A 26787-nucleotide genomic window follows, 5' to 3' on the forward strand; every position below is an offset into this window, starting at 1 on the left:
CGCGCCGCGCGACGATCATCGGCTCGCGCGCGCGATAGCGTTCCGTGCACGCTCCATATGTCCGACAGTCGAACGTGATCGAATTTCAAATTCATCGAAATGTTTTGAATACGCGGCTGGAATGATTCGCGGGCGATCAACGAAAAAAAAGAATGGGATCGGTGGAGCCGAATCGGCCGCACTGATTGGTCGGATTACGCTAGTCCATACGCGATTCTCAATCGAAGTAACGACACTAACGACGTGCCATTATTTCGGCATCGTTTCGCTGGTGCGCGTTTCCACTGCGGTTTTGGGAGAATCGAATATCCTGCGAACTAGCTAAAATCGTTGCTCGTACGATACATACGGAGAAACGGATATTCGAACGGTGGAAATTCGAGGAAACGTAGACGATATCTATGTTCGCGAACCTTTGTATCCATACAATCTACGCATGTATATAAATCGTGGCTCTAAATGGAAGCAATTTTTTAAAAAGCTTCAAGGAAAACGCACGCTCCGACGGCCGCGATTATTTCGATCCAATTGACAAAGTGCTCTCGACCGCTCTATAAGTTGGCGCTGATTTTCTCTCGATCGCCGGGCAACTCGTTAAGGCGTCTGTCAAGAAAGAAAAATGAAAAATAACGACGCCGCCATCAACGAGTGCAACGTCGACGTCGGCGAAGGCGACGAAAACGAGGAGAACGGTACTAATTAAGTGAGACGAAAACGGTTGAAAAACTTGACGGTAGAGGAGTCGCTGGTGAATCGTTAAGCTGCATTTAAGTCCTCCTCTCGACCGTACGCCATCCCCTTAGCTAATTGTTATTCGCGAAACATCCACGATGTTGTCTGCTCCGTTGATCGGCTTGCGAATAATAATCGCTCGAGGTGTATTTTATTTCTCCATCGCGAACTCGCACTCTCGTCCAAACGCGTCCGATGCAAGTCGTAACGTTCGCTTGAACGTACACGCTTTTGTGGTTGAAAACAGAAATTTCAATAATGAAATTACATTCCCATTAATTCCTCGTATATAACGCGCTACAAGTTAACGCTCCGTCCAGTCACACGTAAACGTTCGTTCGTTTATATCTCAATTACCGCAATCCCTGCATCGCTTTGATTCTCGCGAAATTTTTGCTGTATCGACAGCTTTATCAGACCAATAGGATGCTCCGGTTGCGCCGAATTTATTCAGCGATAATGCGCGCGAGGTTTTCGCGTAATAAAACTTTGAAGGAAGATCCATTGTCTGTCGGCCCCCAGCCAAACTTTCCGGATTAGGCGTAAGAAGAAGCTGCACAGAGAATAGGAAGCTTGTCAGAGCGCGGAAGTTTACCGTGGTGAAAAGACAAAATGCAGCCATTGGAATAGTCACGTCTGGCCCGGTTCCTCCTCTGTATACACTAACAACTACCTGCTACGGAGAAATTACGATTGTACGAGCTGCATCCATTACCCCGATGTACTTTCATCTCTAATCTCCACCAGGTCCTTTACCGTTTCTTTATTCCTTTCTTTGTCTGCGCGATCTCAACGTTTTCACAATTAGCATCTCGCTGTTAGAGAATGCTACCTCGCCGTTCGTCCGTCCGCTTATCTATTTCGCGTTTCTCAAACTCTGTCCGATAGAAGGGTCGTTTTTTAAACATAGCCGCGAGTGGTTCGACGCTAAGTAATCGTCGTTCCCGATAATCCAATCTACCAAACACGATGCACACGGCGATTTTCCCTTTGTGAGTCATTTAACGTCGATCGCGTAACGTGTCTCGCAGATAGTTTGAGAAACGCTGATCCACGCTGGTCTCTACGAGGAGTGGTGCTCCAGATCCTCGGAACCGCTTAGGGTGCCGACTACTATACCGACTCTCGATTACATCACGCGCATGTCCACCCACGTGAACACACTAGCTAGGAAGTAGCGGGTATAATCAGCGTGCACAAAGCCATTAGAGAATCGAGTTGAATGTATCAAGGCGAGAGAGAAAGAGGAGTGGGAGAGGGAAAGAGAGTCACTGGTAGGTGCACACGAAAGGGAGAGTAAGGACCTGAACGTGGCGCCATATGGCTGCTAGGTTCCTTTATCCACGGAACCCATAGGGTACACACAAGTACCTGTATATCCACGTTTGCCTCTCTATGGGCTTTCTCTCCGCGTAGGGCACCGATGCGCGCACGCACACCAACCACCCGGAGAATCCACTCTCCGACAGCCATACAGCGCCGTGAATACATGGATTAGCTATTGTTAATCGTGCGCACGCCTGCCGAACCGATCTCCGCATACCTACGCACGTGCCTAATTAGAGAGGAAGCGATCTGCTCGTCACGTCTCCGATCGCGCGAGTTTATCCTACACGCTCCATTATTTTCCTCGTTGTTTCGCCACGTACGTTTATACGCGCGGTCCTGCTCGATGAGAAATTCCAACCGCTGAGAAACGAGCGTATATGTACGAGCAGGAAGGAAATTTCGATTTCCTTGCCGCGCCATCTATTCAACGTTACGGCGTTTAACGCGATCCTAGAATTTTTTTTAAAGGAACGTCCAACCACATTACGTTTCTCCGATAAAAACGCGCAGGGAGAAAAGGTTCAAAGAAAGTCGCGAATGGTTTTCGCAATTTTCATCGACAAACGACCAAGACTGATTGGGTTGGATGCTTAAAGCTTTTGCGGCCTCGGGCTAGCCGTCAACAGCTGGCCTATGCAAACACCTCCACGGGGGGATAGTTTCGGTCCCTTTATGTTCGCTCCAAGGGGTGTCGCGCCTCTCCTCTGTGCACTCGTGACACGTTGCATTACAAGATCTATAACATAAGGGCGACCAGTCCTGGCTTCTAACCAGTCATCCATTCACGATTAAGAAAATATATAGTCGATCGACTCGTGCAAACTTATTTACATTTACGATCTACTATCGTCTGTGTAGGATTAATTTTCATGAGAGCAACTATATGGCTCTCCAGCCATTACATTCGACTTTAAATCGAAGTGGATTCGCTCGCGGTTTTGCAACAATACGTCTCTCTTCCCCTCGTGTAACCAGATAGCTATTCTAGAAAATCTGCTACGGAAAGAACGATTTTAGCGCTACGACAATTTTTCTCTCGTAGGTTTGCTCGTGCGGGGCTCTTGCAAACGACTCCGACGATGACCTAGCAACCGCAGCGATGTCGAGATGAAATAAACTGGGGAACGTACACCATTGTCTCTCGATTAAATCACGAAACGAAGAAGAAGGGCAGAATCCACGGGACATCGTGGCGGGACGTAGAAATTTTTTAATTTCCTCTTAGGATCGACTGGCTTGGCTGGAAATAAGAAAGACCAAGCGATTCGCCGGGAATGGCTCTCTTTATTATTCAACACCCATTACCACCACTCTTAGCTTTTCCTGTTACCTCTTCCCGCATTCCCTCGTTCGTCCACTTCTTCGCTTTTCTCTTCCTTTTGCCAACCGAGAGAGCTCCAAAAACGGAAAAGGACCAGGATCCCAAATGGAACGAGAGACACGGCAGGGGTCGCGAGAAGGGAAACCTAACGAAAACAATAAAGGCCGATTTTTTCCAGGCCGACGAATCATCCCCCTCGTAGTTGGTCGTCCCGTTGCAGATTCCATTCCTCTCGTTGGCTAAGCTTCGAACCTTCGTTTCTCCCTTGGGTCTCTCTCCTGTCTCAGGTAAGACGCGCTTTCAGCAACATTTTAAAAAACAGCCTGATTAACGAATGTTCCTGACGGGCGAGTAGGATCACATCTACGAACGAAATGACCAAAGAAATCTCGAACAAAGAGAGCAGCGGTTTAACGTTCGATAATTTTTCTTTCGGAGGTAACAGCGTCTTCTCGAGGTAAATCTACGGATAATCGATGTTTCCAATTTATTTGTCCGCTCCGGAACATCAAGGATTTTCCGAATTAACGTTGAACGAGAGGCGATAAATGCCCTGGCTACCGATTTGCCGCTAGCGGTATTGAGTCGTATTGGGGGATCGAGAAGTTTCGAACGCTTTATCCTCCGTTCTCTTATTTTCTCTCCTCTTTTTTGTCCTTTCTCGTGCCTCTACCCTTTCCATCTTTTTTCTCGTCCACTTCCATGGCTATCGAGGGAAGAAGATCAAGAATAAGGAGACCACCAGAAACGGCGATTCCTTTATTCGAAGCCACTAGCACAGGAATGCAATCACCTTGTCTAATGGAGCCTCGAGGTCAAGACCAGGGGTTCTCAGTTCGTTGAGCAATCGACGTTTTCGTGTGGCTTTTAAATGTTAATCGAGAACGTGGAGGGAAACGAAGCAAGGGAGGACGAACAAAATAGAAAAGCAGAAAGAACCGAGATCGATTAAACAGCGAATGGAAGGGAGAAACTTCAAACGTTTGCCGAATGAAATTCATGAAAATGCAACAAAGTGCTTAAAGGAACCGAAAAAACGACAACCGACTGTTCCGATGCTTCGATTTCAAAGCCACGCGCAGTCGATTCGAGGGTACAAAAGCAATAATCGTTCGACTAATTGCATTGTTTTGCTCGTGCTTGCCGCGGACAAGGTTGCAGCCGCCCGCGTTCGTTAACAAAAGAAAAGGAAAACAAGAAAAAGGAAACGCAAGAAGAAAAAACGAAAAGAAAAACGAAAATAGCCATTAAAGTTCCACCTCGATTTCTTTCCTCGGCCACTCGAAGAAAATCTTGAAACCTATTAGCGGGCATTTATAACGGCCCGTGAACGGGTCAAAACGACTTGGATCTGGCTAAATTCAATTATTTCCAGAAACGTTTCAAAGTACTTTAAGAACCGTTCTCCAGGAACGTTTATTACATAGCCAACTTGTGAGGCGAGTGGCTTTTCTTTCTCTCCCTCTCTCTTTCTCTCTTTCTCTCTCTATCCGAAAGGTGTTTCGGCTACTTCGTATAATTAGATCCTCGTTTCTTAGAACCTTAAAAACAATACTTAAGCCACCACGGCTCACAATCGACGCTGAATTCGTCGTCGAAATTAAATGCTCGTTTGGGAAGGACGAAATGAGAAAGAACGTGAGGCACGAGCACGCTGCATAATCGGTGAAGTTTCCTTGATTATCGTCGTCCCAAAGACGTTTTTGAATGGTGGTCTCCCGGTATACATCCGACTAATCGACTAATAAATAGCCGTCGAATTAGCTGTAATTGGCTTTGGCTGTAAACAGAGCGCGAGCGCACGGCTGTAGCCCATTAGCATCCCACAGGATCCATTAACTCCTCTCCTTCTCGCTTTGCACGCAACGTCGCACTGGTTTAAATCCTCTTCGGCTCTTTCCATCCCTTGTCGATCCGTCGATGAGGACCCCTCTTCCTCTTCCGATCCACGCGGTACACGGCGTTCCTCTCCCGCCAACGTCGAACAAAGTGTGCAGACGAACTCGTCGAAACGCGCGTATTATCGTCTGACGAAGGCGACCACGAATTAACGATGAAATGAAAAGGGATGAAAGGAAGGAGAAATGGACGAGGAAAGGAGAGAACGAGCGAAGAAGAGTTATCGATTAAGTCTTGGAATCGCTAGCAAGCCCTTTGAATCCTGAACAGCGCCACCGGAAAGGGTTTGATCGTTCAACGTGGAGAGCGACCGACTCGGCTCGTTGTAAAGCGAAACACGAACGCGAGCAAAACGACGAGCGGCAGTGGAGCGCGGAGACACAAAGGAAAAACGCCGAGCAAAAATGCTAAATGCCACGCGGCGCTGTTGGTCGGAACTACGAGGGACACCTAAGCGAGCCCAAGAGATGCCGGAAAAGAAAGTATCGGAAGAACGCGTCACTTGTTGCTAGAAATCTAGGATATGAAACACGACGCTACACGATAGACGACCGAGCACCGTGAGCGCCGTACAGAGAGACCCCGGCGAATTTTTGTCGGACTCGATTTTTCCTCTACACACGGCCAACTTCTCGCTGCACGAAATAAACTATCCGGCCAGAAATTGAACGCACATTGCCCGCTGCAATCCGTGCTCACGGTTTCGATTCCGACGTCCGGCTATTTGATTTCAATTAATTCTTTTTCTTCGTTCGGCTTCTCGCTTTGTTTCTCACTGCTGAAAACCAGCGTATCGATTTATCGATTGCGAAACCTAGCGATAGATTTATTTGATCGAACCCATACGACCACTTACATGCCTACTATGTGCAACGTTTCGCTTGTAGGCGAAAATCGATAGAACGATCCAATTCCAACTCCGTGCACGTCTGCTCCGCTAATTGACCTATCTAACCTGCCGATGGATTCTTCCTCAACTGGTTGCGGCTAGAAATTCGAGAACGGTCGAGACCTACAAATTACATTTACACCCGAGAAGAAACGGCACGAGGAACGTCAAAACGAATATAGGCGTCTACCATCGGAACCCGTTTGTAGCCATCTCACTGGCAAACCACCTCCGACTCGGTACCACGGTCTCGATATATTTTCGTTTCCAATCCCTAGACGCCTCTGCGACCGCTCGAATAGCCGGTGCACACAACTACGCGCGAACGCGCCCAAGTACCGCACACAACAGAGCGCAAGAGTCAAGGGTTTGTCCGCGATCCATTAAAAACGTGTTGGTTTTATTTGGCTAACCGAACGGCCAGCTGACACGAGGGGAAATCTCGATAGAGAAGCGTGCAGGCGTCGCGGTGCTCGTTACGATATCGCTTCGACGCCGATCGCTTATCCGTCGCTCTCCAATGACCAAGTAGTCGAAAACGTCCCCCCGCGAGACAGTGCGTGCTCGTTCTATCCTTGTTATTTTGAATTTTTCTATTTTGCATTCGCTGCAGAATGGTTACGCGAAGACATAATTACGTCGACCACGCGTTCGAAAAGTTTCGAAAGATTCGGAACGATCAAATTTTCAAAGAATTGAGAGAAGCGACTGTAAGAACTGAGCCATACAGACTGGTACAATGGGTAAACATTCGCGATCGAGGCGAGTCGTTCTACGATTATCTATACAGGCTACGTCGTTAAGAGACCCATGGCTACGGGTGTGTATCTTCTTACGTACCATTTTCTACCTACTCTTCCCCCACTTGTTCCTGCTAGACAGACAGGTTCACAGGCAACGAAACACTCTGATGACCAGGTCACAGGTAAACCGAATAACCGGGAGTCAATATTTAGCCGGCCATTAAACGAATGTCCTATCGAAAGCACTGAGAGCGGTGTAGAGACAAAAAAAAGCAAATCTGTCCCACGTAGTTTAAACATCGTGAACATCGGAAGGTTCGATTTCTCTTTTAGGAGGCCGTAGAAACGTTTCGAGAACTTTCGAGTACGTTACGACCAATAAGTCATGCGACGACCACTCTGTCGTCTATTATTCTCGAGAAAAAAGAAAAAAAAGAAAAAATGAAAGTAGACATATAACTTTCCTTCGCTTCCTCATTGTCGAACGAAGGTAGAAAAATATCGTAACCCAATAACTTGGTCATCGATCACAGCAGCTTGCAGAATGTTAAACATTTTTTCGTCAAAGACACGGTAGTTGGTTCGGCGATTCGAGGAACAGTGGTGCGGCGTACCGAAGGCATCGTTGACTTATCCAAATAATTTACTCCGATGCGTGCACCTCGGTTATACGGAAACACGCGTGATTCCGCGCGTGCCACGCCATGTGCCGCGGTCAAAGCACCTATAAATAAAACCTCGTCCCTTTCGAAATCGTAGGTGGCGAGGTCTGATCCTCGCTCCTGCTGTACACGCGTTTGTTTGGATTTATTCGGGATTTCCTGTACGTGAAACCGGCGTCGCGCGAGAGAACCGTCCGCCCTGAAGGATTTATTTCCATTCGTAAGTCGTGCGAGCCGTTTCCATGTACTGTCTCAGACCGATTTCGCCATAAGATGTGCCCATGGAAAACGCGTGCAACTTTCAAGCGGAAACCTAGAAGCACGCGCCGCACGCGTAATATCAATTTACCCGATCCTTCCGTCATAACGCGATTTCCCTTATCATCGCTGCTACGAAGAGAAAATAAAGAAGATCGTATTTCAAAAGAACTAAATTAACGTGGAAACGGGTGACAACAAGATTTCCCAACGCGTCTCGTTTATATCGTTTACGTTTCGCGAGAGGTTATGAAACGCGAGAAGAAAATAATGAAATTCTCTGCGCATCAAGATCTTAGTGTCGCGTGAATAATTCACGAGAATGCTTTTAAGTGGATGGGCCTAGAGAGAGGGCAGAAGGGCTATAGGCGCTGTGAAACGTATAGCGGTGGGCGGTTACCCTTGTCAATAATCGCAAGGAATGCTTTTAGTTTTAAACCCTACTCGTCTAAGACTTTGGCCTGTCCCCGAGGCTTCCACCGCGTCATCGTTAATGGTCACCACGAAAGGATTCGAGTCCAGTTTCTACCGTCGTCTACGTCGATGGACGTTTCTCTTCGTCCTTCCGCCTTCCTATCTTCCAAAGGCTCGAATTTCTATCGGTGTGACTGGTTCTTCCCAGGCCTAAACCTTCGTCGAGCGAGATTCGTAAACTAGACGTCAAAACGTCCGTCAATTTACACGAGCGTAATCGGTTTAAATCGATCGTAGCACCAATTAAAGTCAAACGACAAATTGCCGGCGAAATCGCTTAAACAATCTGTTCTTTCTCCTTGAACAGAGCCGCAACCCAATTCACGGAAGACCCCAACCAACCCACTTTTACTGGCACTCAGGCGTAGAAGCGCAATTTACGGGCAAGAATGCGAGATCCCCAGGCGCAATACCGGCGAAATTCACCCTCCTTTTCTTAACCCAGTTTTCTTCCGTAATGCGCGCAGTCTACGGTACGTCTAGACGACCTACGTCAACGTTGGCGGCCAACAAAAATTCGACATCCTCTCGAAACAATAATTTCCCGATGAAAGAAGACAAGCGAGGAACGGCACAGAGCCAAGATGCATCCAGCCAGTTGCCACCGTTCGAGACGTTCAGCGAAAAAAGCCGAGAAGAACGTTTCGTTGGACAGAGAACTACCCCCTTCTTCGGTGCATGTTCCTTTCTTCTCAGAGGAATCGGCGAACCGTCTTCTCATTACGAACGAAAAAGACTCGTTATACCTCTGGGTCCTCTAGACGGCGGAAAGCGGTCGCATTTAAAGCGGCGGCACGCAAATCGTTCCACGAGCCACGATTCCGACTCGCGCGGGGATCGGATTCCAGTCGCGAAAATCTTTCTATCACCCGCCGTTGTGACAGAAGGGGAACATTGCGCAAACGATAGGGAGCTTTACGAGCATTATTCAACGAGCAAAGGTTCCACGAGAACACCGGCAAAAGGTGTTCCCATTCTACTCGCGAAATCTTCGTTAATATCGGTTTATAGCGGTTCTCGTTTCAACTTAAAGACCGCCGCTTTTTAAGACCTCAATCGCGTTCCTCTCCTCTTCATCTTTTCAATAATTTCCAATAACTTCAGCAAAGAGCGAGCCCACCGGCAAAAAGATTCGAGACTCGCCGCGTTTATCTCGAGACACCCTCGCGCGCTTCTTCACGGAACTTTAAGCCGATCCTCCGAGATGAATCCATTTAACCTTTCCGGACTTGGCGAGGGCTACGCGATCTTCTCGGAATCGCGACCTCCTAGAATTGGAAATTCTATCTGACGGTGTTATTAAAGAGCAAATATCGGACGGAAGACGCGATTGTGCCCGGAAAAAGATTGTCTTCTCTTTCCTCTTGACATTATGCGTTCATCCATGTACATTGTTACCATGGTCGTTTCGCTTCTTTTACTTTCTGACGCTCCGACCAGTCGGGATGATCCTCGTTCTCTCGGCGCAACGGCTCCGGTTCATCTAGCGTCACAGCCAAATCGGATTTCCCAAGGTGGGAAGCACGGAATGTTAAATTAGAAGGCAGTCTGATGCATCGCCTGTATGTTGGTAAAGGAAAAAGCCCGGACTACGAAAGAAGCATGAAAGCGAGCGGGTTTGATTTACCGTATATCGTGAATTTACAAGGCGTGGTCGCGGTAAACTTTTCACATTGACTTCGCGTACTCGAGTGGCTCTTCCAGTGCCAAACTCACAAAACACGCTGGTTCGCGTACATCACTTTCCAATATTGATGATGCCAAGTAGTTGAAAGGAACGCGAAAGAAAGACGCCGCGAGACGCCGTTCGTCTTTTTTTTCCGGTTCGAGGAACTATTCGAGAATACGTCGGATTCTCGCGACAACGACGAATTAGCCGGAGACGTTCGTTAACGTTGATCAGCGAGACAAAAGTACGCGTCGGCCGAACGAACAAAAGTGTTTATTGTAATGCAAGAGAATTGTCTACTCGATGAAGAGAAGAACGAAAGCGGGGAAGGAATCGCGAGGAACGAAGTGAAAGGCGATTCTGAAGTAAAAATTAACGACGATAGGAAAAGATAGAGAAAGAGATGGCAGGAACTGTTTTAGTAGGAAAGTGGAAAGAGCTCGGCGAGAGTTTTCTCCTGTATCCGGTGGCGAACGTTTACTACATCGTGGGGTCCGTTGCCTACGACGTTATACACGTGAACGTGAATAGGAGAAACGCGCAATCTTACCCGGTACTCACCGAGTAACCACTACCACCTCGGAAAGCGCCGGAAAAACTTTAATGGATCTGTTTTTAAGGACCTCCCCCATACTACGGTGCGCGAGTTGCCGACCTCTTCACCGTGCAAAAACCCTCTCGAGTCAATGCTCCAGTCGAGGCAAGAGTATAACAGAAAAAAAAGAAAAAGGACAGAGACGGAGGGCGAAGTAGAACGCGAGCAACGAGCAGCAAATAAAGCACGAGACAGATAATCGTGCCATTTAACAGCGGCGCTCATCCAACCTCGTCGCATCACCTAGCACGCCTGAATGGTGAGCGTAATTAAAAATACGTTACGGCTACTTCTCTATCCTCTGATGGAGAAACGTGATGCAACCTGCCGCGCAGTAGACGCGACGCGACGTCGAGAAGACGAGACGCCAACAGACCAGACGAGACGCGATGCGCGAAACCGACGATACGACACGATAACGCGAAAATATAAACTGATATTCCGACTGAAACGAAATACGGGTAGCAAAGAAAAAGTTTCGAGCGCTAAGATTCGACGAGTACTCTCGCGACTTGCAAGATTTTCGAAGGAAAAGTTTGACTGGTAATCGGAATTGGAAAGGCTTGGCCGAAAGTTCCGAAGAGGTATGTATACATAGGTACTCGATGCATATATAGGCGGAGCGTCTAGCACACATTAATCATTCTGTCCCAAAGGCGGCTGCTTGCAATTTCCCAATGAACGTCAGTTCAACAGATTTTTCATCTTCTCCGGCGGTAACAGGGGGGAAGAGGTGAAGCGAGGCGCCGGTACGCGAGCATGCTTCGCATACTTTTTGTTCAGCGAGCGCGCGGTCGTGCTCGTTCTCGCGTATTTTCCCTCGTCTTCGGCTCTTTGTTTTCTTCTCGTGGCTCGTCCTTCTGAAACCTGGCCCGCGTTTATCCCAGGCCTCCCTTGTTTCTCCTGGCTCCTCATCGTCATCGTCTTCTTCTCCGTCTTCTCCTTTTTCCCCTGCTTCTTCTATTCTCTCGTCTTCTACCTTGCAATGCCGTTTTAGTCGACCGCGAAATGGTTAACTCGTAAAAGGCTCTCGCCCACGGGCCACGGCAGCACCACTAGCGGACCGAGAATAATATCGTGTAATAAAGTACACGAAATATAAGGCGTCGATCGAGGCCAGGGTCCCTTCGAAAAGTAATGGCCACACGTGCGAATTATTTTTATTGGCCGATTAACGACTGCGTATCGATCCACGTAAATTTCCAACGACGTGTAACGCCAACAACGACCCTCTTCTACTTTCCTTCTACCGAATTCGCCCCTCAGGCGTTCGCGACATTGTCACCCCAGGTAGAAACGTGTGCGAACCCATTCAGGGACATATATCGTCGCAATGCGAGTCATTTATTGTTCGTATCTTATCGGGAAGTCTCCTCTCTCTTTTTGACCCGCACCATGTTGATTTTACCGAAACCGATGGCGAACAGCAAGCAACGTATGTAAGGTGTTAATCCTTTTGCTTACGGTGTTCATGGTGTAATAGACGTCGCGTTTCCACGCGGACGTGCAAAAGTCATGATTTGCGAAACAGACGAAAGTGGAGTAATTCCGATTAATAGGAAAAGCACGGTTCGAAATACGAATAAAAATAACAGAGGGTAGCAAAGGGGAGAGAAACTTCGGTAGCCTATCGTGTTTACGCGGACGTCTAATTTACGCGATCTCCAATTGCAAAGTTGAAAATTCAAACAAGGAGGCATCATCAAGTTAGAATCACCGAGTTTCACAAACCTCCGCGTTGCGAATAACCTGAAATTTTTGCCCGCAGCTTGTTTGACATTCAAGTTCGCAGAGTATTAGTTAATAGCTACTCGAACGCCAAAAAAAAAAAGAAAAACATTGGAGCGCGCTCGGCCCGCTGGGAAAAAAAGTTCCTCGCAGAGAGATTTTTATATTTCCGGCCACATACAACAGAGAGATTTTCCACGATTACTTTAACCATACTCCGTGGTACCTTTCGGGCGATATTCCCGACCGGAAAAGTTCCGATGCGCTTCGTTAATTTAAGAGTATTTCCGGATTTCAAGAAAAACTTCGCAGACAAGGTAAATATTTGATCGGTGCAACCACACGCGCAAACGGATGCCAATAAAACGGTATTGAAACGTTTTCATCGCCGTCCTAGCAATTAAGGTGAAACATTGCCACGCACACACGTGCCCAAACGAACGGGTTGCTATAATTCACGTGAAAGTTGGTCTTACACATTCGTGCCTAGTCCAGGTAGCCCGTGTTTCTTTGTACATTACAAGAGACCGTGTATACAGAAAAGAATTTAGGAAACTCCCTTGGTATTTTCCAGAACGTAGGGAGATGGCCGCTCTTTGTTACGGGCGCATCGATTTCCGTGTTTAAACCGAAGCTTTAAAAGATAAGGGCCAGTGTGCCAGAATGGGGATGAAGTGGTAAGGTGTCGTCTGCAGACGAGTGGAGAGGTTGTTTTATTGCACGCTTTCTCGCTTCCCTTCCGCTAACGAGGTGGACTCGTAGCGAGATGTAGTACTCCGTTTTATTTGCAGCAAAACGATCATAAACATACGTGTCGACTCGTTTAAAAAGATGGAAAGAGATAAAACGACCGATACGCGATTCTCTATCGTCTACGCGAACAGCGTTTATTGTTTTATAGAGAAAAAATTAGATATGGCAAAATGTAACGGAAATACAGCCGTTGTATCTCACGATGAAAATGTTTGAGAACATAAACGGTGCCCGATACACGCCCACTGTTAACCACGCGTTAGCTTTTATCGAATAAACCAATTTCATTGGATCGTACAATTTAATCAACTAAAAGTAATCGAATGCAGAACGTAGCTGCCCGATGACCAACGGGTTGTATTACGTTGAGGCCAATTAAGCGTAATTTAATTATTGCCGGTACGATGTAGTAATTAATATAAGATGCGTATTGCCTGTGGCGCCGAATAATGTCCTTGCTGTTGACGGAACGCGTAACCATAACCACGGTACTACTCTGTTGTTCCACGCGTGAAACGATACGCATATTATACTATCGATGCGTTCGAGATCAACGAGGTTTCGAAAAGTTCGAGGAAATGAAAGGCGAGTTTTGCTCTAGAGATTGCCAGTGATGTATACCCGACGTTGCGCGAATGGAAACACGATGGAACGAAGACAGGATGTTTAGATTGAGAGGTTGATCTTTATTGCCTGACGAGTCAGAGGCTCTCAGAACGTTTCTGAACGAAGTTAGCGATAGCCAAGTTGAAAGATTCAGTGATTTATCAATCGATAAATCTCGTATACTCGACGAATTAATAGCTCTCGTATATTTTCGTGAAACAAGATCAAATATATTCGTTGATATAATGAAACAGTGTATCGTGAAAATAGAGACTTTTCTCTCGGAGCGATTCAAGCAGCAACGCGAGTATTCCAATCAATTTTATTCCTCTGCCCTCTCTCTCTCTCTCTCTCTCTCTCATATCTCCTCCTCCCTTCCGCCCGCCCACTCGTAGCATTGCTTCCCTTCCGTGCACGTTTACCACCCTACGGGTCTCGCAGCGTTGCATCTAATATGAATGCCAGCGTCGCGCTATTTATTAAATAAATCAACACCACGTATACGTATAGACGTATGCGCTTGGATAGTTGGATCGTTGGTAGTTGCAGGTTATCGAGAGACGATACTCGAATCATAAATACGGTAGTGTACGTGGCTTCAATAAACCCTCTCTTAGCGAGTTTCAGCCCCCAGCTACGACCTTCTCCGCTTTCAATAAGGCAAGTCCTTTCGACTAGGTTGGTTTTCCCAGGGAAAACGGATATGTAGCGGTGTATATTGACTACCGGGGTATCCAGAGTGGCTTTCGACGTCGTGTCGAGAAGAACTCAATAGTAGATTCCCTCAATGAATATTCCTTCGATCCGCAATGATATCGGTTGTGCGAACGCAACGCGCATACAAATTCTACGGCGTCATTACGATATTGCCGGTAACACAACGCGCTTCTGATACACTTTTATCCAGGTACCGCGTGCTATCGAATCACTTAGATCGAAGATACCAAGCGATCGATTTACGTGGAGAAGCGATCTAAGGTAACGGAAGAAAAATTAATATCGAGCGAGCATCCTGCGATACAGAATCTGTATCTCATTGACTTTGCTTGAAACGGTATAGAACGGAGCAGGCAACGATGGGTAAGACACGGCTTAAAATCTTCTCACTCGACGGACAAATTTCCCTCTGATCGACGTTTCATTCACGATATCCGCAAAAAGCTCTTTGCGTGGCAAAGCTGAGGACACTTAATAATACCGACGACTGTAAAGCAGCTGGATCAAGAGTAACGGGAGAATCAAGAAAGACTCTCAGCCTAATCGCCATCCCACCGGAATGGAACGGCATGCCAAACTACGGATGCAATCCTATTTGTACGTTTGAGGACCTAGACGCGTCGTTATAGGTACGTATCGTTTCCATCGGGTTGCGATCGATATTTGAGGACTTTAAGATCAGAATGGAGATGAGTATATAATAAAAGCAGCAATGCAAAGACTACGTAAACGGCAACGTACGCATTCGAACCGCCCCCTCCTGTGTTCCATACATATGCACGCTATTTTTCCTTCGCGTTTGGCAAACCGCTCGAGAGAAAATGGAAAGAAGTACGATGAAAAAGAGAACAGCTATGGGAGAGGAAAGGAAAATATCTGCTCGGCAGTACCGCCAAATAATAAAAACGAGATTCCCGGAATCAGTATCTGAATCGAGTCTCGCGAGTGTACCGCGCCTCCCTGAGCGCGGAATAAATTACAGAGGGAAAGTTACGAAAATCCGGAGAACGGAGCTCGATGCGTCGAAAGAGTTGCCGTGTTAACTCGGGCATAACAAGCCGGGATAAGCCAACGGTGAAACAGAGAAAGCGAGAGGAACGAATCCGATGATCAGCAGCGTATAAATAGCTTGACGGGTCCGTAGGATGATAATAATGGTGTCGGAGGATGACTACCGATGATAAAAACCGCGCACGCCCGCCAGCAACCATTCGATTCAATTCCTGAATAGCACGACTGTCTTATTCATTCGTTACGCTATACAACGTAGCAAAGTCTGAAGCGATTTCCCGAATCTCATCCTCTTTTCTTCCCCGCCTCGTTTCCTATTTTTCTTCCATTTTTTTTTTCCTTTTGTCTCGACTACTCTGATTTACCCACTATTCTCCCTGTGGACAAATTTATTCCAAGATCACGGGTTAAATCTCTAAAGTTTGCCAAGCTCTTGCATCACGACGTCGTATAACTAAGTATTGTCTACGTGAATAACTACTAAGCTGGGTAGAACAAGTTCCAGCTCGATATAGTTATAAATATGCAGTAGACGTATCCATAAAGGATAGATTATAGTTATTATTGAACTATTCACCGATAATTTTTACCCCCGAGGATAGTTTCTTTAATTAGGTTCTCGTGGATTTTCGACTTTTCATCGTTCGACAAATTTCAAAAAAATATTCGATTGAACGCATCGCTCCTAGACGACGCTCTGTATATTCCGTAACACGTTAAATCTACTCAGGAGAATTTCGGAAGACATTCAATATTGACCCAAGCAATAGTTTACCTTGCATGGGATGATCGTTAGCCGTACGCAAACGAGTATCGCCTTGCCTGCACGGATGCATTAGGGTGGAGCTTAAATTGGCGTCGTTTCTATTCTATTATTAACGGAAACATCGAACGACAGCGTGCAAATATACGATTCGGTTTCCGATAGAGGAGAAAGGCCGGTATAAAAGCATCATTACTGCAACAGGCGTTCATCGGTTTAGTGTATAATTACTTCTTTCTCTCTATCTCTATCTCTATCTCTCTCTCTCTCTCTCTCTCTCTCTCTCTCTCTCTCTCTCTCTCTCTCTCTCTCTCTCTCTCTCTCTCTCTCTCTCTCTCTCTCTCTCTCTCTCTCTCTCTCTCTCTCTCTCTCTCTCTCTCTCTCTCTCTCTCTCTCTCTCTCTCTCTCTCTCTCTCTCTCTCTCTCTCTCTCTCTCTCTCTCTCTCTCTCTCTCTCTCTCTCTCTCTCTCTCTCTCTCTCTCTCTCTCTCTCTCTCTCTCTCTCTCTCTCTCTCTCTCTCTCTCTCTCTCTCTCTCTCTCTCTCTCTCTCTCTCTCTCTCTCTCTCTCTCTCTCTCTCTCTCTCTCTCTCTCTCTCTCTCTCTCTCTCTCTCTCTCTCTCTCTCTCTCTCTCTCTCTCTCTCTCTCTCTCTCTCTCTCTCTCTCTCTCTCTCTCTCTCTCTCTCTCTCTCTCTCTCTCTCTCTCTCTCTCTCTCTCTCTCTCTCTCTCTCTATGTAGTAACCAAAACCTCATTTTCGTATCTAAACCACCAATTACAGCCCAATTCGATATGTCTCATTGGGAAATATTGTAACGAAACCTGTTATTAACGAGCGTTACGCTTTATTCGCCATTTACGTAACTAATCAACTCTGCTTTTTCCGTAACTTCCCACAAGACGAAACAAATTCGTTAGTTTCCACCAAACATGGACAGGTCGTAACAAATATACGGTGCAAAAAGTTTGAAAAATTACGTCGCAGATAACTATGCAAAAGGTGAAAATGAATATACTTCGCGTATACGCCATGGAGAAAGGATATCTTCCTTTTGATCTCGACTATGCGACCACCATTCTGTTCCTGCAAACGATTTCGTTCCGAACTTGGGACAGACCGTTTGATCGTATTAAGCCAAGCTTTAACGAGCGGAACGAATCATCGATCGTCCTTCTAATCCAAAGTCGCACGGAATTCACACAAGCAAAGAGTCAGAGTTAAACGTGAGGCAGATCACGCGTGTCAGCATCGTTCTCTCAGTTCCGTAAAATGATTCTCAGCACGATTTTAGAAGTTGGTCAGTGATCGAATGAAATACGGGATTCCCGGTCCCCCAGGAACCACGTGGGGCCACGTGGCGGCGTAACGCGTCCGAGTGAAATTCGAACGAGGAATACTGGTTGCCCTCTCGCCCACATACTTCGGAATTCTATATACGTCTCCGGGAGTGCAGCCAATGATCCTCGAGGTAAAAGAACTTCGTTGACCTTGACAGTGTTTAAAATGAAAATATTTGCAAAGTCAGGTGTCCCCGTGCACAAATCTACGCGATGATAACGACTGCATATTCGTCAATTCCTGCCCCCCCCCTTTTTTTTTTCTTTTTTGGGAACCGTGATCAGTCTCGTCGACAGGATGGAAATCGAAAATTCGTCCGAAACAGCAGATAGAATATTTCAGGTTGGCGGAAAGTATTGATTTTTCGTCGATGTCACGGATGCAACGGCGAAACTCGTGTAAAGTTGTGTCTCGCATCGGTGTCGTCGATATTTACGTGCCGCGGCTACATTGATTTTAGATTGCACAGGTGAGCACGTAACTGCGTAAATAATGAGACTCACCCACGCAGAACGATGTTTTATTCATCATCGATCGGTTGAAGCTACAGACAGGATGCAAAACTTTTAATTCCCCATAAAATCCCGCGATCGTCCGGAAGCAATAGCGTGTACCGAGCTTAACGGACCCTCGATATTCGTATCTGTTACCGAGGTGCACATTTATTACTCCTCAAGAAGATTCCGCGAGGATGGCTGCCGTTCGCGAATCAGAAACACTTCTGCCGGTTATTACTCGTTAGATGAAAGCGGCCCTTCGTTGTCCAACTAACAACGACTAAATGCCAACGAATCGAAATGCAATTGCAATCGTAATATCTATCTGACCGTTTGCAGACTGCTACCCGCCACGGACCGGCAATAATTTCTCGTTTGTCCTCGACACAGCGAAACGATCGGGATTCTTTTCGTGCTTCTCGTTTGCCTCTTCGATCTCGGTGTCGAGTAATATCGAAACAAGCTGTTTCTGACTCCTCGAAAACAGCCGATTCGTAGAGGTTGAAATTGCACGAGAATCGGCGATATTTCGCGCCAATTGATATTGGCGCTATCAGAGACCGTGTCCCCCTTTTTCCCGCGATTATCCGACGTGATCGCAACGACATTGAAAAACATCAAATATTGCTCGCGATCGACTATTAAATTCGTCTCGTCAACGAAGAATGATAATAAATAATAAGAGGCTCGGTCCAATGCCTGTCCATTCTATCGTTCTCCGTTTATCCTCGACAAAACGAGAACAACAAAACCCAAAGAGAATATCAAGCCTAGGATGTGCGTAACGCGGTAACAAAGAAACTTTGGTTAGACCTCCCTCGGGTTCTAGACCTGTTTCCATCCAGGCTCTTTCTTTTTTCGTACACACGTGACGAGGATTTCAGTAGCGTGACAAACACGAGTGCCATAAAACCAGGCACATTCGCTTACGTAACAAATCGCTGAATCGATCGAAGCGACTCGCCCCTCGTTCGCAGAAACGGATCGCTCGTTCCGTACACGCGTTCAAAACATTTCCAGCCACGTGACCAATTTCACGAACGAATTGCGGCTCGTGCCTTCCCTCTGTCCTTAGGAGGTCCAACAAAGGTAAAACGTGTTTTGTTAGTCGGCTTGGCATTCGGTGCAATTAGCGAACCCGAAGGAACAACGCGAGGTCGGTGGCGCGCGACGAGAGAAAGAGCGCACCGCTCACGAATCAAATTTCATTTGGTAAAATCGCGTCTTTCTGGCGCGCAACCCGAACATACAAAGTGGTCGTGGCGGCGTTGTTCAACCGGACACCCCCAGGCAGAGAAAAATCTGAATTATGTTATTTCTCGGGTAAATCAAACGAGATCAAAGGGATTGAAACGGCACGGTAATTTAGTAGCAATTTAAATTTAAATCAGGGAGCTGACCCCTGACCGTGTTCGCCAGCAAGATCTATGTTATTGAAATTTTTTTCCTCTATCCTCGTTCTATGCGCGTCGTCCTTTGAACAATAGGGTTGCCGACTCTCGGATAGAATGCAAGCAAGCAAGCAGACAAGAGACGTCCGAGACAGGATATAGAGGGCGAAAGTCGAGCATATCCTCAGGGGGGGCGTACTACTCTCAATGTACGATGCACCAAAGTGGTAATGATTCCCTCACGGGTCGTAACGGTTTGCCCGAGCCGGACTGCATTTCCTGCTTGTTCCACGAAACGATTCAGACGCATAACTTCCGTTCACTCGCCGACCGCAAGGTCAGAGGTGAGCGCCGTGCATAACGTCGACGTCGGTCCGCCCGGACTAACTTTCGACATTATTCGCGTTACTAGTCCCGACTTTGTACGTCCGACCGTTATTATTCTCCTATCCCTTCCCCTCTGTTTCCCGACCAGTTCGCCGTTGCCTGTTTTTGCGCAACCTCGTAACAAATTGTCTCGCTACGTCAACCAATTCGATACCACGAAGGAGAAAAAAGGAAAACACAATACCGACCCTATACGGTAAGCGACATCGATCACCGCTGCAAGGAGTTTCAGAGATTCGAGCCTCTTTTTCTCTCGTCCATTGGATTAAAAGCGAAGACAAATGTACGTTTGATTTTACGCTGTGCCGAAACGGAAGTTTCATTGGATGGGATAAATCTTCCATTGGACGAGACTTTCGTGCGACTCGCGTTTCGTGGCTGAGCGATACAAGAGAGAAGTAACGCGGATAGCGAGTATAGGAACCCTTCCGAGGAAAAAGAATCACCTCGAAGGCTCATTGGCGGGTGGCGAGTGGAAAGTGGCTCTTAAGGTGCATACAGAACAGAGAGGTCGTACGGTTCCATTCGTCTAAGTGGAAGCCCGAACAAGAAGGATCGTCGCCATTGGTTTCCTTCGAGCAGTCTAGCTTAACGCCGGCTTAACAAATTCCTGTTGGAATGGTTTCAGTATGCACGCCAGGCGTGCACGGGCGACGAGCCACGACGCGTGTGTCACTGAATCGAGGAGACATAAAGGCATGGCACGGTGAGGACGAGCGATACGGATTTAGGTCCCCAGGCCGCGCATACACCGGAAGGAAAGAGAAACAGAACGCGTGGGAGAAAACGAGAGGCCTTGCTGGTCGTCAAAGAGAGGCTAAGACGCGTTGCACCTTGAACGAGCGATGAACGGCTCGTTGACCAACACTCGGTCCATCGTCGAGAGGTCCATAATGCTCGTAACACCCTCTTCAGAAACGCCAAGCGCCTTATTCACGTGGAGCCCCATGAAAGCTCATAATATCCAGGAGCAACAAGGGCGCTTGCGCACGCGCGACCACGAGACGTCCAGACTCTCTCTCTTCCACGGCCATAATTACGAGACGTTAATTACGCGATGAATGCACCCGCGGCATAGGAGAGCCGCGTCACTCGAGAGCGGTGAGCTTTCAAGGGTAATGCAGCAGCCACTCAGGTACACCAGATGGTGTCGATTCGTCGGAGTTCGCTCTTTTATTCACGCACGAGTGTTATTCTGCCTCGTGTTGCAGTCCAACAATAAGAATCGCATCTGCCTAATCGTCCGTTACCGATACGAACTGCCAATTTTCCTCCGAAATCGTCTTCCTTTTCCCAACACGAAACTCACGGTACTTACTTTCTTTCCCCTAGGTAGTTTGGTTTTTCTTTTGAAGAAAAAATCTTCTTAACCGTACGGCAGCGGTAACGTTAACGATGGTAATATCAATTTGTAAAACGAGAGTATCTCGGAGCATTAGGATTACGAGGCCATTCGATCTTTGACGCGGGGTCGAAGATTGCGGTTTCTGCGGCATCGATTTCTGCACGCAGCTTCTCGCCAAGCTAACTCGCGCTCTTAATTAGCAACAAACATGATTTGAGTTGTATTTCGAACCGTAAATCAACGATTCGCAAAGTAGCTCGAGGTCGGTGACCCCAACAGCTCGCGCAGATTCGAGCAAAGAAATCCAGCTCGAGGGCGCTCGATCGCTCACCGACCAATATTCAAACTGCCTCTAGAATTTACGGTATTCCTTTTCCTCGTGTTTTCTCACCCCTCCAATCTATTTCGCTCTACTTCGTTCTAGTTACCACTTTTCATCACCTTGATGCTCGACTGTAACCTGCGTAAACCTCTACGGCGAGATGAATCGGGAAAACATCCGACAGCGTAAACGTTTAACGAGATAACGGTTGAAATGTAAAAATAAAATGAATCGCTGAAACTGTTCTCTCCTGAAGCTGCGTATGATTAACAGAGAACAAATTTAACGACGCGAAAGCTATACGTGACACGGTAATCGCGTGTGGCTGAGGTAAAATAATTGCGAGATTCAAGCGGATCAAGAATTTCGAATTGACTCGATGGTTCGCCGTAAGGTTTAGGCAACGTCACGGTGATAAAGTAAATCGCGCGTTTCCGCGCTCCATTTCGTCCTAGGATATTACCGTTGATATTTTATCTGGATTTATGCGACGATAAACGACGAAAGAAAACGAGCCGGGTGATGCTTAACGTTTCCCGTGAAATATCATTGTTCTGGTCGCCGATAAGATTCTATTACTTTTATTGTTAGTGATACACGTGACCGGCGCCATGCTGCCAAGGCCCTCCGCAAATTTATAGCCGATGCATGATTTATCGAGCAGCTCGGCAATTAAATCGCAGTTTATATTAAGCCAGTCTGCGAAACCCATAAAGGGTTATTACCGTTGGAGATAAACCAATAGGAGGGGACCCAGTTCTCGGCGTACTCAAACGTATAGGACAAGCCATCGTTTGCAGTTAAATTAAGCGAAATTGCGCACAGGAAAATGAATAATTATCGGGTTTGGAAATACGAGAGACACCAAACTGTCTAACCTTTTCGTCGTAAACTGTATCGCGCAATGACCTCGAAGGATTTCAACGTCAACTTTTACTCGCATTTTCTCCTACTCTTCCCATTTCGGTCGGTTTCGTTCCTTCTCAAACGTATTTTTGAAGATATAGAAGCGAACTCCTTTATTGTCAGTCCTTGCTATTGTTGAAATCCAGGAGCAATATCTTCCGAGGATTCATTGTCCGGTCGAAAAGGTCTCGCTAAGTTCGGTAATTATCATTGAATGAAACGACGAATGAGACCCACAGACGCTAGAATTTGTCACCGAGACGTTGAGTAATTTTCAAAGACTTCGCTATCTTTGAGAAGCTGCACTTGGTGCACCTCGAATACGGGTCCACTATGTTACAATCGGAACGCCCTCATCGAGGAAATTTTAACCGAATCCTTGTCCTTTATAGTTAAATATATTGGCTTTTAGCTTGATCGATTTTACGCGCGTATACGCCACCACGTTCGTTGGTTCGTTCGATACCAAATAAATAAACAAAAGGGTATAGGCAAGATTTTATCGAAATCTTTTATTCGCGATGTATAAAGTTATCCCCTAGGGGGAGCCAGGCTTACGATGAATACAAAACTGCGGGACAAAAGTCCGCTCGGAAAGAAACTTTCATTTATACCAGACGCCATTCGGAAGAGACAAACTGCTAAGAGTAAGAACATGAAAACGCACACGCGTACCTACCCACGACGCCAAGTTTTACGAGCGTCCGTGAACCCCAACGAAAAGCTCCGTGGATAGGTCACGAACATGAACGAACAACATACGGAACGTGAACCCTAGACAGGTCGACAGCTGTAGCGACACTCGTAACGCTAAACCAAATCGAATTGGAAGGAGAAAGGGAAAACTGTGACGGAAGGAGTGAGAGCCCAACTTACAATTAGTTGGCTTTCTCGTGTTCGATGTCGTACGTGTCGATGCTTTTATTTACAGGAGAAATTAGCAGAATTTGGCCTGCTTGTAACGATGAACCACGGGGAGGAGACAGAATCGAAATGTTCCCTATACCAAACGATCCGAGCCAACGCCATCACTTAGCCGACCATCGACAAACCCCATGAGCCAAAGTCAATAGCTAATATTGCCCGTTTAGATCGAGGTCGGACGAGCACAGAGAATGCTCCTCGTTCAAAATGAAACTTCCCTTCGCCACCCCTCTGGTCATCTAATTCACCGTCTCGCTCCCGCTCTTGTCTGCATTCTGTCTGTCTACCTAGTTCAGGCGAATGTTATTCAAACGACTGTCGCTGGTCTCCGTTCCAGCCGTTCGCGTTTCCCCCGTCCCTCCACTCTCCCTTCCGCCGTCGGTAATTAGTTATAAACATTGGCGCCATTGACGCGACCGAGCCAATATTGTTTTATACGTAATAGAGTTCGGACACGAGGGTGAAAGACAAGCGTCGCGTCCCTCCGTTTGGTTAAACGGTCACGCATCGACCGTCTGAGCTTATTCATTCATGCGTCTGATTGCCAAATGTATCGTGTTCCTATGGATTCGCGATGCGCACGAATTTTCCTTTGTGATTTCGGATTCTCGCGCGATTCATAGATTCTCCGTGAGACGTCTCGAAATACCCAAGGAGATGTGGTTCGCACGAAGAATACAACAACTCTAATTCCACGACGTCTGGCGGTTCCCTTTGAGCGTTCCTCGTCTAGGTGGGAACGCACGAACTGGGAATTCTGTTTTTCTTGGCCTCTCATCTCTTATGCACTTATATCTCGGCGAGGCCGATCGTCGCCCAAGAAAAAGGAAGCGAACGGGAGACAAGCTATTTGTCTCTGGCTCCGTCTTGTACCACTGTTTCCCATCGGAACGACCTATACATCCTCGTGAGCGTTCTGTGTTTGCGAACCTTCCTTCCTTCGATAAACGCGAAGATCACAAAAATACCTTGCCCCAATGGGGCGCGACAATTCATCGTACACCGTATCGCGATGTATGCCTCTTCCTTCGCCGGATTTCCCCCGCTGTTTTTGTTCCTTTGTCGTTCCCACCGTGCGTACTGGTTCGCTCTATTAGTCTCTATCGTCGAATAATTATATCCTTGGATATTAACCACCGCCCCACCGGTATTGTTCCCGATGTATCTCGACGTAAAAATCGCGTTCGTGACGCGTACCTATACATACAACGGCGTGGAGGAAACGGCGAGGGGTCGGAGATGGAGCGCGCGCGCGCGCACACACACCCGCCACCACGACAATAGCGGAAATAGCTACTGATTCGAAATCCCTTGTGCACTCGACATTAATTCTCGCTACTCGGCAAGTCCCTTTTAAGAAGAAAAAACAACGACCGATCGACGAGCGGCAGAGAAGAGAATGAGCAACGGAGAACAGGAGAGGTGGTGAAAGAAGAAAGGCATGTGTAAAGATAGTGAATATACGAAGCAACGGATGCTAACCCGCAATACTTCTCTCAAGTGGCTGCACTTTCAAAGACGGCGATAAGTGTCGCAACTATCCCTTCCAATATTGGTATATAGCAACGTTAAGCGATTGCAAAACTTGTAGCGGCAATTACGGCCACTGTTCTTTTAAAAACGTCTCTATCTGAGAGGTACGACGGTATGCAAAAATCTCATTGTAAATCTTTGTATCTCAATGTAGAAACTGGTAATTTATACAGTGATTCTCCTTACAATTTAATGGATACGTTTCGCGTTATATCTTTTTAAAATTACTAGTTTTCCCATACGTGCATAATCAAAAATCAAGTACAGCATTCCCGGAATAAAATTATCACGCGTCAACGTATTCGCGTGTATATATTTATATACAGGGTCTGGTGGTACAAACGGAAAGGAGGTGATGCTACGCGAAAAAAAGAAGTCGAAAATATAGAATAAAAATTTTTCGTTTCAGGCTTTGTTTTCGAGAAAATCGACTTTGAATTTTCGCGTGCGCTTATCACGTCTCGTTATAACGGATCTCACTGTAGATTTAAAAAAAAATTTAAAAAAAATTCTTTTTTCGCGTAGAAATCACCCCCTTTCCGCTTGTACCACCAGTTACCAATGACCTTGTATATAAAGCTCTACTATCTATATAATCTACTCTAATATAATTTATCTAGTCTAATATATATATATATATATATATACACGCGAATACGTTGACATATATGTATATATAAAGATTTACTGTCTATATAATCGTTTCAAGCTCGAAAATATTCAAGTGCGAGAAATAAAGAAGCGAGCGACAAGTTAGATCACGACGACGTTCGTTATTGAAAATATACCGCGCGATATAAATTACGAATATAACGTTAATAATTGGATTATTTAAATCGAAGACTCACCAGTTGCAGGCGAACGATACAGCTATTCGTTGCAAGCGAACGTCACTCTCCGATACTTCATCGTTGTCCGTGGGTTTCGTTTCGATGCACCTGTTCGATCGCACTTAGCCGTCACACTTCATACACAACCGTCAAATTCCTGTTGCGCCCCCTTCCGCGTCATCACCGCCAGATAAGGACCAGCGATCGTCGACACGAAAGGTCGAAAAATATTTTCTGCCGATTTCTTCCTTCGATCAGGACCGGCCCTTTGTTGCGGCTCCCACGATATAACCGGTTCCACTGGCGTATTCTCGAATTCGCGATCGTGAATTCTACGAAATTCTTCACGCCCGAGGAAAAAAGTAATCACAGCCTTCTCTACACGGGGGAGGGGGGCGGCGGTCAGTTCTCATTTACAAGGACCGACGACGCATCGGCGAGAATGCTTCGTGACACTCGCGTATTATTCACTCGCCACGATTATCCACGCCCGAAATAACGTAACCGCCCTTTCTCTCGAACTTGATGTAACGCGTAACGAAAAGCACGTGGCAAAGGAACGATTCACGATGAAATCACGACTCGGGGTACTTTCACGGTGAGACGCGCGCCATTCGTTCCTATACGACCGAATTTATCGGTGTTGAATCGCACACTGGGAACGACCTTCGAAAGAATGCGCGATACCGATGACGCTTCTTCGCTTTTGTTTACCTTTCACAACGAACGAGAAGCAACTGCGACATAATGGTACAATGTCACCGCTTGTCACCGACGAGATTCCACGAATTCGCGCGATTAGACGATCACTACGGTTGCCGTACGATTTCCATTGCGATTATCGCGCTCGAGTTTCGAGAAATACATCGAGTACCGGGCCGGTCTCGAACTCCGCTGTCAACTTCACGTCGCTGCGATCGCCGTCGCAAATCGTTCGTTTCGTCATCTCGCGATGGCGCGTTTCTTTAAAAAGAAAACAACGATCTCGAAGACAGACGTAAATCACGATAGCGATATATCGTATGTTGATCACCACGGTCGCGAGGCACGTTGCACAGTGCCGCGTTAATCGAGATTTCGCGGGCTCCTCCTGTGGTGTTGGAAGAGCGCGAATGCACACGGGATGCGCGCGTCCCGGCGGCTGCGCGTGCACTGCCCGCGCTGTTC

General features: G+C 46.8%; 1 protein-coding gene across 1 annotated transcript in view; it reads right to left on the reverse strand.

The window, feature by feature from the left end:
* The window catches only part of LOC100745168, a 270561-nt gene extending 243782 nt beyond the window's left edge, over positions 1-26779 (reverse strand). The window contains exon 1 of the mRNA XM_024366882.2: positions 25639-26779. The gene's annotated coding sequence lies outside the window, so the exon portion shown is untranslated. The remainder of the gene's footprint in view (positions 1-25638) is intronic.
* Positions 26780-26787: the final 8 nt, after the last annotated feature.

Source organism: Bombus impatiens, unplaced genomic scaffold (assembly GCF_000188095.3).
Source record: "Bombus impatiens unplaced genomic scaffold, BIMP_2.2 scf_0248, whole genome shotgun sequence".
Classification (NCBI taxonomy): Eukaryota; Metazoa; Arthropoda; class Insecta; order Hymenoptera; family Apidae; genus Bombus; species Bombus impatiens.